Source organism: Anomalospiza imberbis, chromosome 1 (assembly GCF_031753505.1).
Source record: "Anomalospiza imberbis isolate Cuckoo-Finch-1a 21T00152 chromosome 1, ASM3175350v1, whole genome shotgun sequence".
NCBI lineage: Eukaryota > Metazoa > Chordata > Aves > Passeriformes > Viduidae > Anomalospiza > Anomalospiza imberbis.
In genome coordinates, this window is record NC_089681.1 from 95,158,214 (window position 1) to 95,172,803 (window position 14,590).

Here is a 14,590-nt window from a genome sequence, read left to right on the forward strand (position 1 = left end):
ATTCCCATGACTTGGAGCTAAAAACCACCCTGGCACAAAACCTGGCCCAATTCCTATTTGGGGATGATCCAGGTGATCTGTCTCATGATTGTGTTGAGATGGTGGAGCTACAAACCAAAATAAGACCGGATTTAGGGGAAGAAGAGCTCGGGGAAGGGGAAAAATGGTTTGTGGACGGTTCTGCAAGGGTAATAGAAGGCAAAAGAAAGTCGGGATATGCGGTCATTGATGAGCAAACGGGAAAAGTGATAGAGTCCGGACCCCTGAATGCAGGATGGTCGGCTCAAGCCTGTAAGCTATATGCTGTATACAGGGCATTGCTGGGACTTGAAGGGAAAAAGGGGACGATTTTCACTGATTCCAAATATGCATTTGGGGTAGTACATACCTTTGGGAAAATTTGGGAAGAAAGGGGACTGCTAAATACCCGGGGAAAGGGGCTAATTCATGAAGAAATAATTAAACAAATATTAAAAGCTATCAGAGGGCCAAAGGTAGTTGCTGTAGTCCATGTAAAAGGACACCAAGCCGGGATGCACTTCCGAACTCGGGGGAACAACTTAGCTGACAAAGAGGCAAAAAGTGCAGCTTTGTTAAAGGTAAGTATCCCGGAGGTTGAAAGGGAGGAAACCCAGGAACCGTCCTCCCAACCCTCCAAAAAGGAGATAGAAGATTATCAGAAGATTGGGGGGCGTCTGGAAGGAGGTAAGTGGAAGTTGCCAGACGGGAGGGAATTATTATCGAAAGAATACACTAGGAAGATTCTAAGGAGATTACACCAACAAACACACTGGGGGGCCCAAGCACTAGCCAAGCAATTCCTGAGATTCTTTGGCTGTAAAGGGATATATGAACTGGCTAAGCAAGAGGTACAGGGGTGCATAATCTGCAAAAAAATAAATAGGGCAAACTCCCGGAAACTAACACTGGGGAGTCACCCAGCAGCTTACTGACCTTTTGAAAGAATCCAGGTAGATTTCACTGATCTACCTAAGGTCGGGAGATACAAATTGTTACTAGTCATAGTAGACAAACTAACCCACTGGGTGGAGGCTTTTCCAAGCTCCAGGGCTACAGCCCAGACAGTATCAAGGTTCTTATTGGAGGAAATTATACCTCGATACGGGTTAGCAAGCTACATTGATTTGGACCAAGAAACACATTTTACTTCAAAAATTATTAAACAATTGGCAGACACCTTAGGTATCAGATGGGATTATCACACCCCGTGGCACCCTCAGAGCTCTGGGCAAGTGGAAAGGATGAATCAAACATTAAATGCCCAACTAGCCAAACTAATGTTAGAAACAAAAATGTCATGGATAAAATGTCTCCCATTTGCCTTATTAAACATAAGAACTATGCCTCATTCTGAAACCGGGCTTTCACCTTTTGAAATGTTATATGGAATGCCTTATACTCATGGTATGCCTGTAGGGCATCCGAAATTAGAGGATGGGCAAATACAACCATATCTGATAACATTAAATAAGAATCTCGAGGAATTGCGAAAGCAGGGTGTAATCATGCAGCACAGCCCTCTTGGCTTCTCAATACATAAGATACAGCCTGGAGACAGGGTTCTCATAAAAACATGGAAAGAAGTTCCACTATCCTCTCATTGGGAGGGACCCTATATCGTTCTTCTAACTACAGACACTGCTATATGCACTGCAGAGAAGTGGTGGACACATGCGTCAAGGGTGAAAAAAATTGACCCTCAGGACCGAGCCCCGGAGTGGAAAGTCACCTCCTCCCCTGGAGATTTGAAAATAACTTTGCGTCGGCCTAGTAAATGACCGAGAGTAACTTGGTCAGATGTTCTGTACCAGATTGTAACTGTTACCCTTTTGCATATTTCATTCACAAATACTGTTATAAGAAGTGGGTTGTTCACTGTCGGAGAGGAATAAGACCTAGTGGGCTGTGTGCAAAGTGCTTTAAACAAAAACAAAACCTGACTAGCCATTTTCTGGTATTAGCCACCAGGCTGAGACTGATTCAATTGGATTCAATAATTTGGTTTCGCCTATATCAGAACGGATTGAGGGGGAAATTACAAACAAAAGCTTAAATCATTACTGTTGAGTGCCGTAGGTTGAACAACGTACCCTGCAGTGCAGATCCTGTTGAATTATGCTGGTGAGACACCTTTAAGCAAAAGTACGCAGCTCGGTCTTGGTACAAAACCACTGACGAAGATTCCTGCTGCCAAGAAGATGGTCTACCCCGCTGCTGGAGGCACCCCAGTGGGCGCAGGGAACGGCAGAGGAATCCTAGCAGTGGGAGTAATCCTGATGAGCCTGAGTCTAGCCACATGCCTCAGTAACCTTCCTAACCCTGAAACAGGGGAATCCGGTGGCAAGTAGCCAGGAGGCCCAGTGCCCCTGACCCCATGGAACTGCAGTAAGGGTAAGCCTAATAAACCTTGTTCTAAAATTAACACTCAACAGAGGGCATATAAATTCAAGGAAAAATAAAAATACCTCGAAAATGGACAGTCAGCACATAAATTGCACCGAAAGAGCCCAGGGGAAATTTCCATCCCAGCCTGTAGCAAATGTAATCGTACTGTATGGATTGGTGGGTGTTGGATAAACGGGTAATTGGAACTTTCTGTCTCAGCAGAGAAAGTAGAGAATACTCAGAAGTTGTAGGCTCTGTAACTGTAAGATAAAATAAAAACTATAGAAACTAGTAGTAATACTAAGTAAGGCGCGAATTAATGGGTTAATATAAAAGGTGGGGGATTGTTATATGTAACAGGTATAATTTGCGCCATTTTTTTTTACATTACATATATATATATATATATAATGTTAAATAGTTGTTAGAATGTACCCTTTGGCATTAAAAGCCTCCCTTCTCAGGAAAAACTGAGTGTGTGTTGAAACCTGATTTACAAGCAAGGGGATGTAGCTCACCAGGAGACAGGCCTTATCTGAAGCGATATGGAGACACCCAGGCACTGATCACCATCAGGAACATCCTCCCCCCAGGCCGATACATGTGAATACTCTGTTCCCGTAAATTTCATCAAGAGCTTCCACTACACCAGACTTTGAATTTCTCTGCCCTGTCCCCGAGAAGGAAATCTCATCAACTTATGGGACTTTGAATGAAACAAAGAACTGAATGCCGAAATCCTGGCCTCAGGCAAAATTTTCCCTATAAAAATCACTTGTACCAGGATGGTGGTGTGGGGGCATAGAGTGAAACCTCTGCTGAGGCTGATCTCTGTGTCTTGCACCCAGCGCCGATCCCGGGCTCAGCACTGTCCTTTTCCTTGTGGCTAGCTAAGTTAGATCACTGTTGCTAAAATAAATTATTTTTATTTTTTTAATTTGGCTGGATCATTTCTCATTTATAACAGGTATCAAAAATCATGAAATTAAGAGAAGAAAACCCACACAGCAGAGCAGCAGAAGCCTTGGCCAGGTTTGAAGGGCAAATAAAGGGAGAGGGAGACACTTAAAAGTTTTACCAGGAAATTCCCAGAGAGGAATGGGATAATGGGATCACAAGGTACTAAAGAAGTTTTTAGTGTTAGAAATAACTACACGGGATCAACAAGGAAAATGCAGAATTTTTAGGAAAGGCATGAATTAAGGTGTTAATATAGAAGGGGAGGGATTGTTATGTATAGTATGTATAATTCGTGCCTATAAAGTGATATATGGGTAGAAGTTTTATGATTAAAAAATAGACATAAAGCAGGCGAGCCAGGGCAAGGGGGTTGCCTCACTTATGTTGAAACCATTGCCAATAAGGCTTCATTTACAAGTTAATACATATGGCTTGCTCCCTCAGAGATGGGCCGTTTATCAAGATAATCTAGGAACTCCCTAGCGATGATCATCCTGACAACTACCCGTGATTGGGATCACTGGAATCTCCAGAAGATGCATCTCAATGCTGGGTTCCTGTAACTCCATCATAGATGTACATCACTTCCCAGACTGAATTGTTCAACCCAGTGCAGAGAAAAGAGACTTCATGAATATGTGGGACTTGGAATGGAAAGAAAAGGCTGATCCCCAAAATCCTGGCCTCCAGCAAAATAAACTGTATAAAAACTGCTTGCGCATGATGGATGGTGTGAAGCATAGGAGAACCTCTGCTAGAGCAGTCGGACCTGTGTCTCACCGAGTGCTGATCCGAGGCTTGGCACTGTCCTTTTCTTTGTGGCTGGCTCAGATAGAATTCGATCGCTGTAATAAAAATTGTTTTTTCTTTTTTTAATTTGACTGAGTCAATTTTTACCTATAACAGTGTGACCAATATCGAGACTGGGACATGCCTTGGCAGAGGGTCCACTCCTCAGGTTTCCCGCTGCCGGAGAAGCCTTTAAGGCTATGGTGAAGGAAAGGAGTCGGTTCTGATGGAGGGTTTTATCCAGAGATTTTATTCTGGCCTGCAGGCCTCTGAATGTAGCAACGGCTCCAAGCAGAACTCCCCCGCAGGCCTCTGAATCCAGTCACAGCTCCACCAGAACCCCCAACCACGTGGTTCCCCTCTCTTACCTGGGGGAGGGGAGGGGGGAAGGGATAGGGAGCCCACCAACCAGGTAAGGGAGAGGAGGTCTCAGGGGACAAAGGACACCTGGATGGGCCAATGCCCCTCCAGGGGTGGAGGGCATCTTTTGAATCTGCCCAATCACTTGACACCCTTTCTGGAATTCCAAGAGTGACAGATAGTGCTGGCAGGGGTCAGGGTGGGGAAAGGAGGAGTGATTGACACACCTGGCAGGACAACTTCAGGGGAGGAGCCAGGATTTGGGGGTAAACCATGAAGGCACACCGCAACACCTGAAAAGCTGCAATGTCTTGTTTCCTGGAGCTGCAAGAGTTAGTAACATCATTGTACATTAAAGTGATGGGACTAAGTGTATTTTGGCCAACACTCATGACAACCACCTGCAAGACAAAGGATCTGTAAAGATGCATAAGGCTCCAGGTAAAATCCTGGCGGCACTTAACGGCAACTTTGCTAGAAATTTTATGGATAAATAATCATACTATTCATAAAGTCATGCTACATAACAAAAGGCCACTGCCACTTTGGGTGTTGGTTTATTTGCTTTTTGAACTTATATTAGACAATAGAAACTATATAAACACAACTGACACGATGGCAAACTGTTTCCTTCCAAGCTTCAGTGAGGTGTATGGACATTCTTGTATTTAAAAAGATCTTTAGAGCTGATGTGGAGGGGAAAGATAAGAATAAAAAGTGTTATGTGTAACGGGTATAATTTGCACCATTTTTAACATGATATATATAATATTAAATATTTGTTAGAATGTACCCTTTGGCATTAGAAGCCCACCCACCCTCTCAGGCAAAACTAGGTGTGTGTTGAAACCTGATTTACAAGTAAAAGGATGTGGCTTGCCAGGAGATGGGCCTTATCTGAGGCGATATGGAGACACCCATGCTCTGATCATGGACCCGAGATGGATATCAGGAACATCCCCCCCGGGCTGATACTGTTCCCACAAGGGTTCATCATAATAACCCCATAAGGGTTCCCATAACCCTTCATCAAGGGTTTCAACTCTGGACTTCTAATTGTTCTAACTTGTCGCCAAGAAGGAAATCTCATCAACTTATGGGACTCTGAATGAAACAAAGGACTGAATGCCGAAATCCTGGCTTCAGGCAAAATTTTCCCTTTTAAAAAATTGCTTGTACCAGGATGGTGGTGTGTGGGCATAGAGGAAAACCTCCGCTGAGGCTGACTTCTGTGTCTCGCACCCAGCACCGATCCCGGGCTTGGCACTGCCCTTTTCCTTGTGGCTGGCTAGTTAGATCTCTATTGCTAAAATAAATTTTTACTTTTATTTTTAATTTGGCTGGATTATTTTTCATTTATAACAAAAAGCAAAAGAGAAGAATAAAAAGATATGCAGTATCCTTTCACACATCAGCTAGGGAGCACTTCACTGGGTAGGGGGAGACCATTCAGGGCTGCTAGTTATGTTTTTAACTGCTTCCTCTGTTATCATGTAAGTGGCCTTGTCTGTTTTAATGCTGAGGTGAGGTGTTATAATGATGTTCTTTAATTTTAACAATGCAGTATCTCTGGAAGAAACAGAAAGAACAGAATGTGTTACACATGGAACTTACTTTGCTGCTATCCCATGCTAGTTGTGAAGAACTGAATCTCAGCAATGACATGTTCAGACCAAAGCACAGAATGAGCATAAAGCTGTGGGATGGTTGCTGACACATTTCTTTTCCATCCATCTTGCTCATTGCCTCGCCCATGAGTCAGGCTGGCAAAGACCCAACAGAGGTGGTAAAGATGAATAACTTGTTTTTTATTTATGATTGCGCATGACCGTCTCAGGTTTTGCCCTTACACAATGAGTCTCCCTGTGGAGAGCAAAATTACGAGCACACTTTGAACACAGTTTAAAACATTTCAGATTAACAAACTGGGAAAGAAGCTTCTTTACCTTGGCAGAGGCTCAGGGTGTGTCACATCCAGAGCTGCAGCCCTAATAACCTTATTCTGGAGAGCTTCTACAAATGCATCTTGATTAATAACTGCACCTGCATTGAAATTAAATCTTGATATCCTGATGACTTCATGAACACATTTTTACCTATGGGGGGGGGGGTGGGGGGAACGTCTCCAGGGTCAAGTAAGAAAAACTAGAGGATCTTTATTGTTATAAATGAAAAATGATCCAGCCAAATTAAAAAAATAAAAATAATTTATTTTAGCAATAGAGATCTAACTTAGCCAGCCACAAGGAAAAGGACAGTGCCGAGCCCAGGATCGGCGCTGGGTGCAAGACACAGATCAGCCTCAGCAGAGGTTTCACTCTATGCCCCCACACCACCATCCTGGTACAAAGCGATTTTTATAGGGAAAATTTTGCCTGAGGCCAGGATTTCGGCATTCAGTCCTTTGTTTTATTCAAAGCCCCATAAGTTGATGAGATTTCCTTCTCGGAGACAAGGCAGAAAAATTTGAAGTCTGGTGTAGTGGAAACTCTTGATGAAATTTACGGGAACAGAGTATTCACATGTATCGGCCCGGGGGGATGTTCCTGATGTCCGTCGGGTAGTTCACGCGATGATCAGCTGATCAGCGCCTGGGTGTCTCCATATCGCCTCAGATAAGGCCCATCTCCTGGCGAGCTACATCCCCTTGCTTGTAAATCAGGTTTCAACACACACTTAGTTTTGCCTGAGAAGGGGGGCTTCTAATGCCAAAGGGTACATTCTAACAACTATTTAATATTACATATATATCATGCAAAAAAATGGCGCGAATTATACCTGTTACATATAACATTTATCTTGTTAGAAAATAGAATGCCTTTTTAATAATTATTAACCAAGCCAAAGATTTTATTTATTAACCTTTAATTATAGGATGATTATGGTCCACTGCATAAGGTTTTTCCTGGGATGAGACGAGTTCCAGTCTTTTCCTCATTTTGTCACTTCCTGTATTATTATAGACAAATAATTTAATCTCTGCAGACTTTCCACTATTTTATCTCTGCTTTGTTTACTGATAATCTCTCTCATATGCTCGTTCAGTGCCAACAGATCTGTCATCCCATCTGAGGCTTTCTTTCTACACTGCTGTTCCAAATGTTACTTAATGTTTTCTTTTGTACCCCGTTCTCCCTCGCTGATGATAAACCTTTCAGTTATTTCCACTAAAACCTGTAGTCTCTAGAATAAGACTAAAGAGAACCAACCATCTGCTGAGCATCCCTAATTTCCATAGGACCTTTGAAGACATAGCATATGATCCATGTAAGTCACACATCTGTAGACTGCCAGCTACTTCATGACTCAAACAACAGAGGGCTATCACAGACTGAGGTTGGAGAGGGGAATGTCAACACAATCAGACAAAACATGACCTTAAGTGTGGAGCCACAAAGTGATTTCAGATCCTCTTACCTCAGCTGATGTTTATAAGAGTAGCTGTGGGTTTCATCAGCCCCAGCTCCTTTTTCCCAATCAGCTTGTCAGTCTCAGGAGTCAGGTTCACAACCAACATAACAAAGTCAGATTGCCGTAGCAAGTCTTCCATCTTTGCACAGTAGTGGGCATCAACAGCCTCTTCCTCCTCCTTTCTTCTGAAGTAAAAATGCACACATCCCCAAATTGACACAACTATTTCTGAGTTTAACAATCAATCAGCCCTAGGAGAGTTCCAGAAAGCACAGAAACTGAGAGATTTGAGACCAATGTAAAGGGTAAGACATTGATAGGCACAGTTGGTAGAATGGATGCAGAAAGGAAGTGGGCTAGAGGGAGAAGAGGCTACAGGAGTGGTGGGACACTGGAGGAGTGATGTATGTGTGAAAGTACAGCACACAGGCAATATGAGGTTAGGAGGCTGGGGGTGCAGTCAGACCCTGCTCTTCTCTCCTGTGTCTATGCTAATTCCTGTGAAGCCTTTCCTTGTCTGACATGACAGTTAGGACTTGTGGTTGAAAATATATGAAGTATGAAAGAAAGGGAATTACAGATCCATTAACAATTAATACCTTTGTCATTGGTGCCAGTGATGAGTGATCTGGCTAGGCTAAGGAGACTGGCCGGGAGGAACAGGGATGCTGCCAGAAGCCTGAAGAAGAGTCTGACAGGACAGGGGACACCCCGAGGGCACCAGACCTGGTTTGCTTGCACAACATCTCCAAAATGCTTACAGAGTCCTTGTTTCAAACTGGTAGTGTATTGGGGTTCCCAATATTCCGACAGAGACCTGCCCGGGCTTGCCTTGCTGCTGAGTCCAATGGCGGCAGCTGGGATGTTTCCTCCCCAGTGACACCCTTGGGTTACTCAGAGGCTGCAAGCGATATTCCTCAGTGGAGAGGCTTCAGGCGATGGTGAAGAAAGGAGGCACTTCTGCTAGAGCTTGATCCAGGTCTTTATTTCAGCTACAGAGTTGTGGACCTGGTGGCAGCTCCAACAGAAGGGCCAGCCACGTGGCTGGATTGTCCTTTTAACCCGGGGGTAAGGGGAGGGGCAGGGACAGGTAGCCACCAACCAGGTGAGGGGGAGGGGTGCCAGGGGAGAAGGGGCACTTAGGTCTACCAATAGCCACAGGGGGCAGGGGGTATCTTTCAAATCTGCCAATCACTCGACCCCCTGGACCCCCTGTCTCACAGCCAGGGCTCATGGGGGTTGGGGCGGGGGGAGAGGGTTACCTTTGGGAGGGAGGAGACACACCACAACAGTAGTGGCTAACCAGGACAGGGCAAATGCAGGGGGAACTGCTTCCTGAGGGGAGCAGGAGGGAGCCAAAGTGAGGAAGTGGTGGCACAATGGTACTTGTCACACTGCTTACAACTGCCACAAGTGCATAGGAAGGCTGGGGACAGAGCCATGGCTTCTGTCACTGCCCCCTGGACAATTAAATGCAGAAACCACATGCCTTTACCTCCGGTTTCTGTTATGGTACAGGATCCTCATGTTGAAGGCTCTGGCTCTCTGAGCCACTTTGTATCCAATGCTGCCCATCCCAATGATCCCAAGGGTCACTCTGGTTACTTCCACTCCCAACCAGTCAATTTTGTGTCTGGAGACACAGCAATGTGGCAGCCTGTGTGTAAATACATGTTGAATGGGTACAGATCAGCCATAAATGTACGCCTGGGGGAAAGAAAACGTTTATCACCATCACAGCAGTGGGGATCTGGAACACCCCTTACAAAACACCTTTGTTGATTTTGACCAGTTTATGTAAGGGCCTGGATGGTGCCAATTCCTGCACCCAGGCCTGAAGCCAGTAACACAGTGGGATCCTGACAGGGTACTGTGCTGGAAGGAATGACTCCTTGGGGAATTAACTCTTCCACAACTGGTATGTTTTCTTGGAAGTTCAAAAATAGCTTTTTTAAAACCACCCTGCAAGCATTGATTTCACTTTTCTTTTCAGCTGGGGTAAATCTCACCATTTCTCTCCTGGATCACAACCCAAAGCAGTCTCACTGATTGAGCAGAGGTGAAGGTTTCAAATTCCAGCTTAGCCAGGGATCTCTGTGAGCTTTTATACAAAGAACTTGAGGCTCAAAAAGATGCAATAGTGACAAAACATCACTGGGAAAGAGATGTTATTTCATGCTCAGGGATGTGAACAGCAGTGACAGGAACACCATGAGTCCCTGAAGAGAGAGGCGGCTTCTTGTTAAAGTCTCTACTGACACCTTCCTTCCCCAGAAAGGCATTGTGTAGCAAGGAAGAGGGGAAAGAACCTGCTTTTAGGACACAAGCTAATGCTGGTGTTACAACTTATAACAGCTTTGTCAAAATGATTATCTTTTATTTCAAAAATAATGCTAACTCTTTTCAGGAAATACAACCCACTGGTTTAGACAAACTCATCACAGAGGCAGGAAAAAAAAGAATTTATACTAATTACTGCTCTGGAGTTGGAGATGTGACCACTAATGCTTTGTATCTTCCTGTAGCTCCTAATGCTTCTTTCGAGGGGAAATGGAAAGTGGTATCATTCAGTTTGGATGCACTCTACACTCAGTTTTCACAGCTATAAACAACCCACCCAGTGAACAGCCAGAGAAGAATTAAGCCCCAGACATTATTCCAAACAGGACATCACAAGACTTTCAAGTGCATAATTTAGACAAAAACCTTAGTCTTGTCACTGTTGCCCTAAAAAGAAGTGAGACATAGGAGAAGTAGATGCCTCTAAAATTTAAGGCCTCTGAAAATTTTCCCTGTAAAAGTATCCCAAATATTGATTCAGAAAGATCATCTCTATCACAGCAATAGTGAGTTATGCCAAAGAAGTAGCTAGGACCAAGAAAATTTAAAACATTACCTTCCACTAGTCTTCTGGCAGAGGCCAGCATCAAGGCCATTCCTGTATCTGCTGTTGGGTCCGCCACAGCATGCGGGGTGTTGGTCACTTTTACACCAAAGCTCAAGATCATTTTCAAGTGTAGGTGATCTACTCCAAATCCAGAGTTTGCAATTACCTTTAAATTAGGCAGGCTTTCTAGAAGCTCACAGTCAATAGTTGGCCAGCACTCAAACACAAAAAACAGATTGGATTTTTTTTCTCATTTCTTCTTTGTTTCCAGGAAGTTCCTTCATGGTGATAAGGTGAAAGTGTTTCTTCCAAGTGCTGCAAGGTCTTCTAGCACACCATGAGTTCCTCCTATATCCAGGATCAAAGCAGCTGGCAACTCTCCTTCTGCCATGACCTGCAACAGTGGAATAGAAGAAATACTCCTTTGTTTAGGAGAACACCCTGAAAGGAGCAATGATGTTTCTTTAAAAGTTATCATTTAAATTCACATGAGTAGATCAGGAAACAGATGGAATTCAATAGTGATTTTAATCCACAGTCACTTGGTACTAGTGTGGTATGTCAGACAACTTCCAAGTACTTTTACCAAGCGCTGATTTAGACTATAATACCAAGGAATATCGACACTCTTACATCCAAATCCAGTCCTACAAACTGTTCTTCTCAGAGTTTCATTTTACTCCTGAATCAATATTGATTTAATACAAAACTAGTAGCTTTTCTGGTAGCTTATTCACCAATGCCTTTCTATAAGCAGTGCTATGAAATAGAGGCTGCTAGAAATTTACTCAAAGTTTCTTGCCTGTTGGTTGTGGTTGGTGAAGCCACAAGCAATGTAGGGTGGCACTGAGGCCCAGATGGGTCTGACAAACATCTGTCAAAGATGGTTTATGTCTAACAAATTTGCACAATGAAGGGCCACCCTTGGACAGCTGTTAGACTGCTTGCCTTCAGTGCTTTAAACATTCAGATCTCTACCTGAACTTACCTCATGCAACATTTAGCACACCTATGTGCTGAACCAGTGAGGAAGAGCACTAGAGCAGATACTACTGATAACACAGCCCTTCATGCTAGAACTTTCCTCTGCCCTGAGAGTTTTGAGCCCAGTCCTCTCTACAACACTCCTGCAAATGCACTCTGCAATAAGATAGGGGCTCCACACACAACCAAACATCTAATTAGAGTTCCTACTGGCAAAAGTGGTAGTTGAAGATTTCCTGCATATCTTAACAATAGCTGTGCCTAATTTCCTACAATTGTTTTTGCTGTGCTCCACTGACATTTGATCTCCATCCCATTCTATCTCCTAGACTTGTGTCCAGGAAACCTGATGTTTTGCTACTTGAATAAGAACAATTTTCCACAGCAGTATGCTAATTTATTCTGGGCACACAGTGCTGGCCAGCTGTGTCCTGCTGTTTCACTCCTCTCACAAAAGTCTTCTGTGAGTAATCAGAACTCAAACCTGTGACAAAAAGGTGTCAATGTAGGTTGGAAGTTTTTGTCAACCATATTTACCCTTGTCCTGAGCAAACTCATACTTATCCCAACCACATCTATTAAATGGTTGCAATCTCAGCACCAGTACTGCTGTTTTATCCTGGTCTTGATGTGCATTTCTGCTTCAGTTTCAGTCTGCTGCTGCACATGGGCTTGAAGGAGCCTCCATGCTAGGACAGGTCTGCAGTTCACCACAATGTCTCTGATAATACTATCTGGTTTTCAACCACAGCAAACAAAGCAAGGAGGTGAACAGTGCAACCAAATTGCAAAGGAAGATCATGTTTTTATATACATCTCATCTTTTTTTTACCAGCTGAAGCTGTCAGCCACATGTAGTTGTCAAAACTGTGCAAATTTCCCCAGTAGTCTGCATTTCTTAGGAGTATCACACGTTACTAGGATAAACTAGATTTGTGTTGCAGAATGAATGACACATAGAATAAAAGAGGAGTTGATGTCATATTGTGATGGCATTGTCCAGCTTCATAAATGAACAGAATCTGATAATCCTGGAGGGCAGCTAAACCTTCTGCTGTTAAGCAGGGAAAACTGGGCACCAGACAGGACCAAGTGACTGGCAGATGCCAGTAAGACAGCACTGTATTACTCCATTTGCTTTCATCACCACCTCCTACCCCATTACAATACACCACACATGATGGGCAGAGCCAGACTTGCTTTCACTTTGGAAGCCTTTCCTACACTTCAGAAGCAGAAAGGTGACCCCTGATGAAGCCTCTAGATATAAACAAACCAGCTGGTGTACTAGAAGCAGGCTAGTGGCATGTGGATGGATCTTTCAGTGTGTGTGGGCTTGCTGAGCTCGCCACCATTCCGATTGTGTTTGATGCACACGTGACCCATTCACTGCCTGCAGCACTGGTCCAACAACTGGTCTTCCACTCACCCCAGATATAATCTTAAAAAATCACACTGATAGCAGGAAACTAAAAACACTTAAAGGAACCTCACAGAAGGAAGGGGGCTCTCCAGATACCAACCTTGGTCCCAGTGCTTATTGTTTATCTTCCAGCACTACATGGGCACGTCCTGTAGCTCTGTTTGTAAATAATACTTCTGTGACAGCGATGACCACAAGAAGCAATAACTGGATGAATAAATTTGTAAGCCAGATTTGACTGGCCAAACATCAAGGGAATCCGTTTTGACAGACTCGATGCTTTGCTCCTGAACATAATTATTCAATTATCAGATGTGTTGTCCAGTGTGCTAAATGTAACACCTGTCAAGGATATGACAATTTTGGTTTTGGACTAGTACCATCTGCAGTACCACTAAGTTCCTTTTTTTCTTTTCTTTTTTTTTTTTTTTTTAAGTTGTCTCTTCTCCTTTTGTATTTTACATAAGACTATATGCTTCCATGTAGGTAAACAGTCAAAATCAATGCCAGGACCAGAACTTACTACACTTACCTTATATTAATTATTTCATATAAGGGGAGTGTAGTAAGTTCTGGTCCTGGCATTGCAGAGAAAACTTTGAAGATATGGCTTAGATTGAGACAACGGGGCAAATATGTTTAAGTATTAACTTCAGCACTAATTGAAGTTGCCTTATTTAATCTGTGGAGCTTGACTCGCTCCTTACTCGCAGATTTGTTGGATGGCACTGCTGTATCACCTTGGAGTTAAACAAATCATAACAAAATAAACCTACGTAATTTTTCCTAACTCAGTTTTCAATTAAAGTTAACAGCCTGCGTTATCCAGGACCATTTTCTCCCACTAACTTCTCTAAAGAAGAAGACTTATTATACCTGAGTGACAACCAAAGCACTCACCAGGACTGGTTTCTTTCCGACGACGTGCCTTTCACAGCTCGATCCCGCGGCAGCGGGAAGAGTCAGGAGCTCACGGCTCCTGCTTGGGGCCGGGCACATCCGCTCCTGCCAAGCCTCGCTCGCTTAACCCTGCCCTGCCCAGGCACCGCCCGCTCCGGGGCTGGCGACTTCCAGGGAAGCTCCGGCACGAGGGTCACCGCCCCTGCTGTCTCTGCCCTTGTCTACAGCCACACCGGACTGTCTCTCCTTTCCCTCTCCTTCTCCCGTCCCCGGACGTCCTAAAAAGGCGATAAAGCAAGATGAGGATTGGATAGTTTTTGGAGAGCTCAGCAATTGTGGGGCAAAGCTATTAGCCACCAAATCACATTGCTCCCCACAGCCCAAGCTGCATCTTGTGGGGAATTTTTATAGTGGAAACTATACTTTTGTCTCTGCCTGCTGCAAGCTAACCTTTCAAATGAGTGTCTGCT

General features: G+C 43.9%; 1 long non-coding RNA gene and 1 pseudogene across 1 annotated transcript; one reads left to right on the forward strand and one right to left on the reverse strand.

The window, feature by feature from the left end:
- Nucleotides 1-4,878: 4,878 nt before the first annotated feature.
- Nucleotides 4,879-6,094, forward strand: LOC137479942 (uncharacterized). Its single transcript, XR_011002606.1, has 2 exons — nucleotides 4,879-5,239; nucleotides 5,891-6,094. It is a non-coding gene; the product is annotated as an uncharacterized lncRNA (long non-coding RNA).
- Nucleotides 5,892-13,593, reverse strand: LOC137479936 (glyoxylate/hydroxypyruvate reductase B-like; annotated as a pseudogene).
- Between the last annotated feature and the right edge of the window lie 997 nt (nucleotides 13,594-14,590).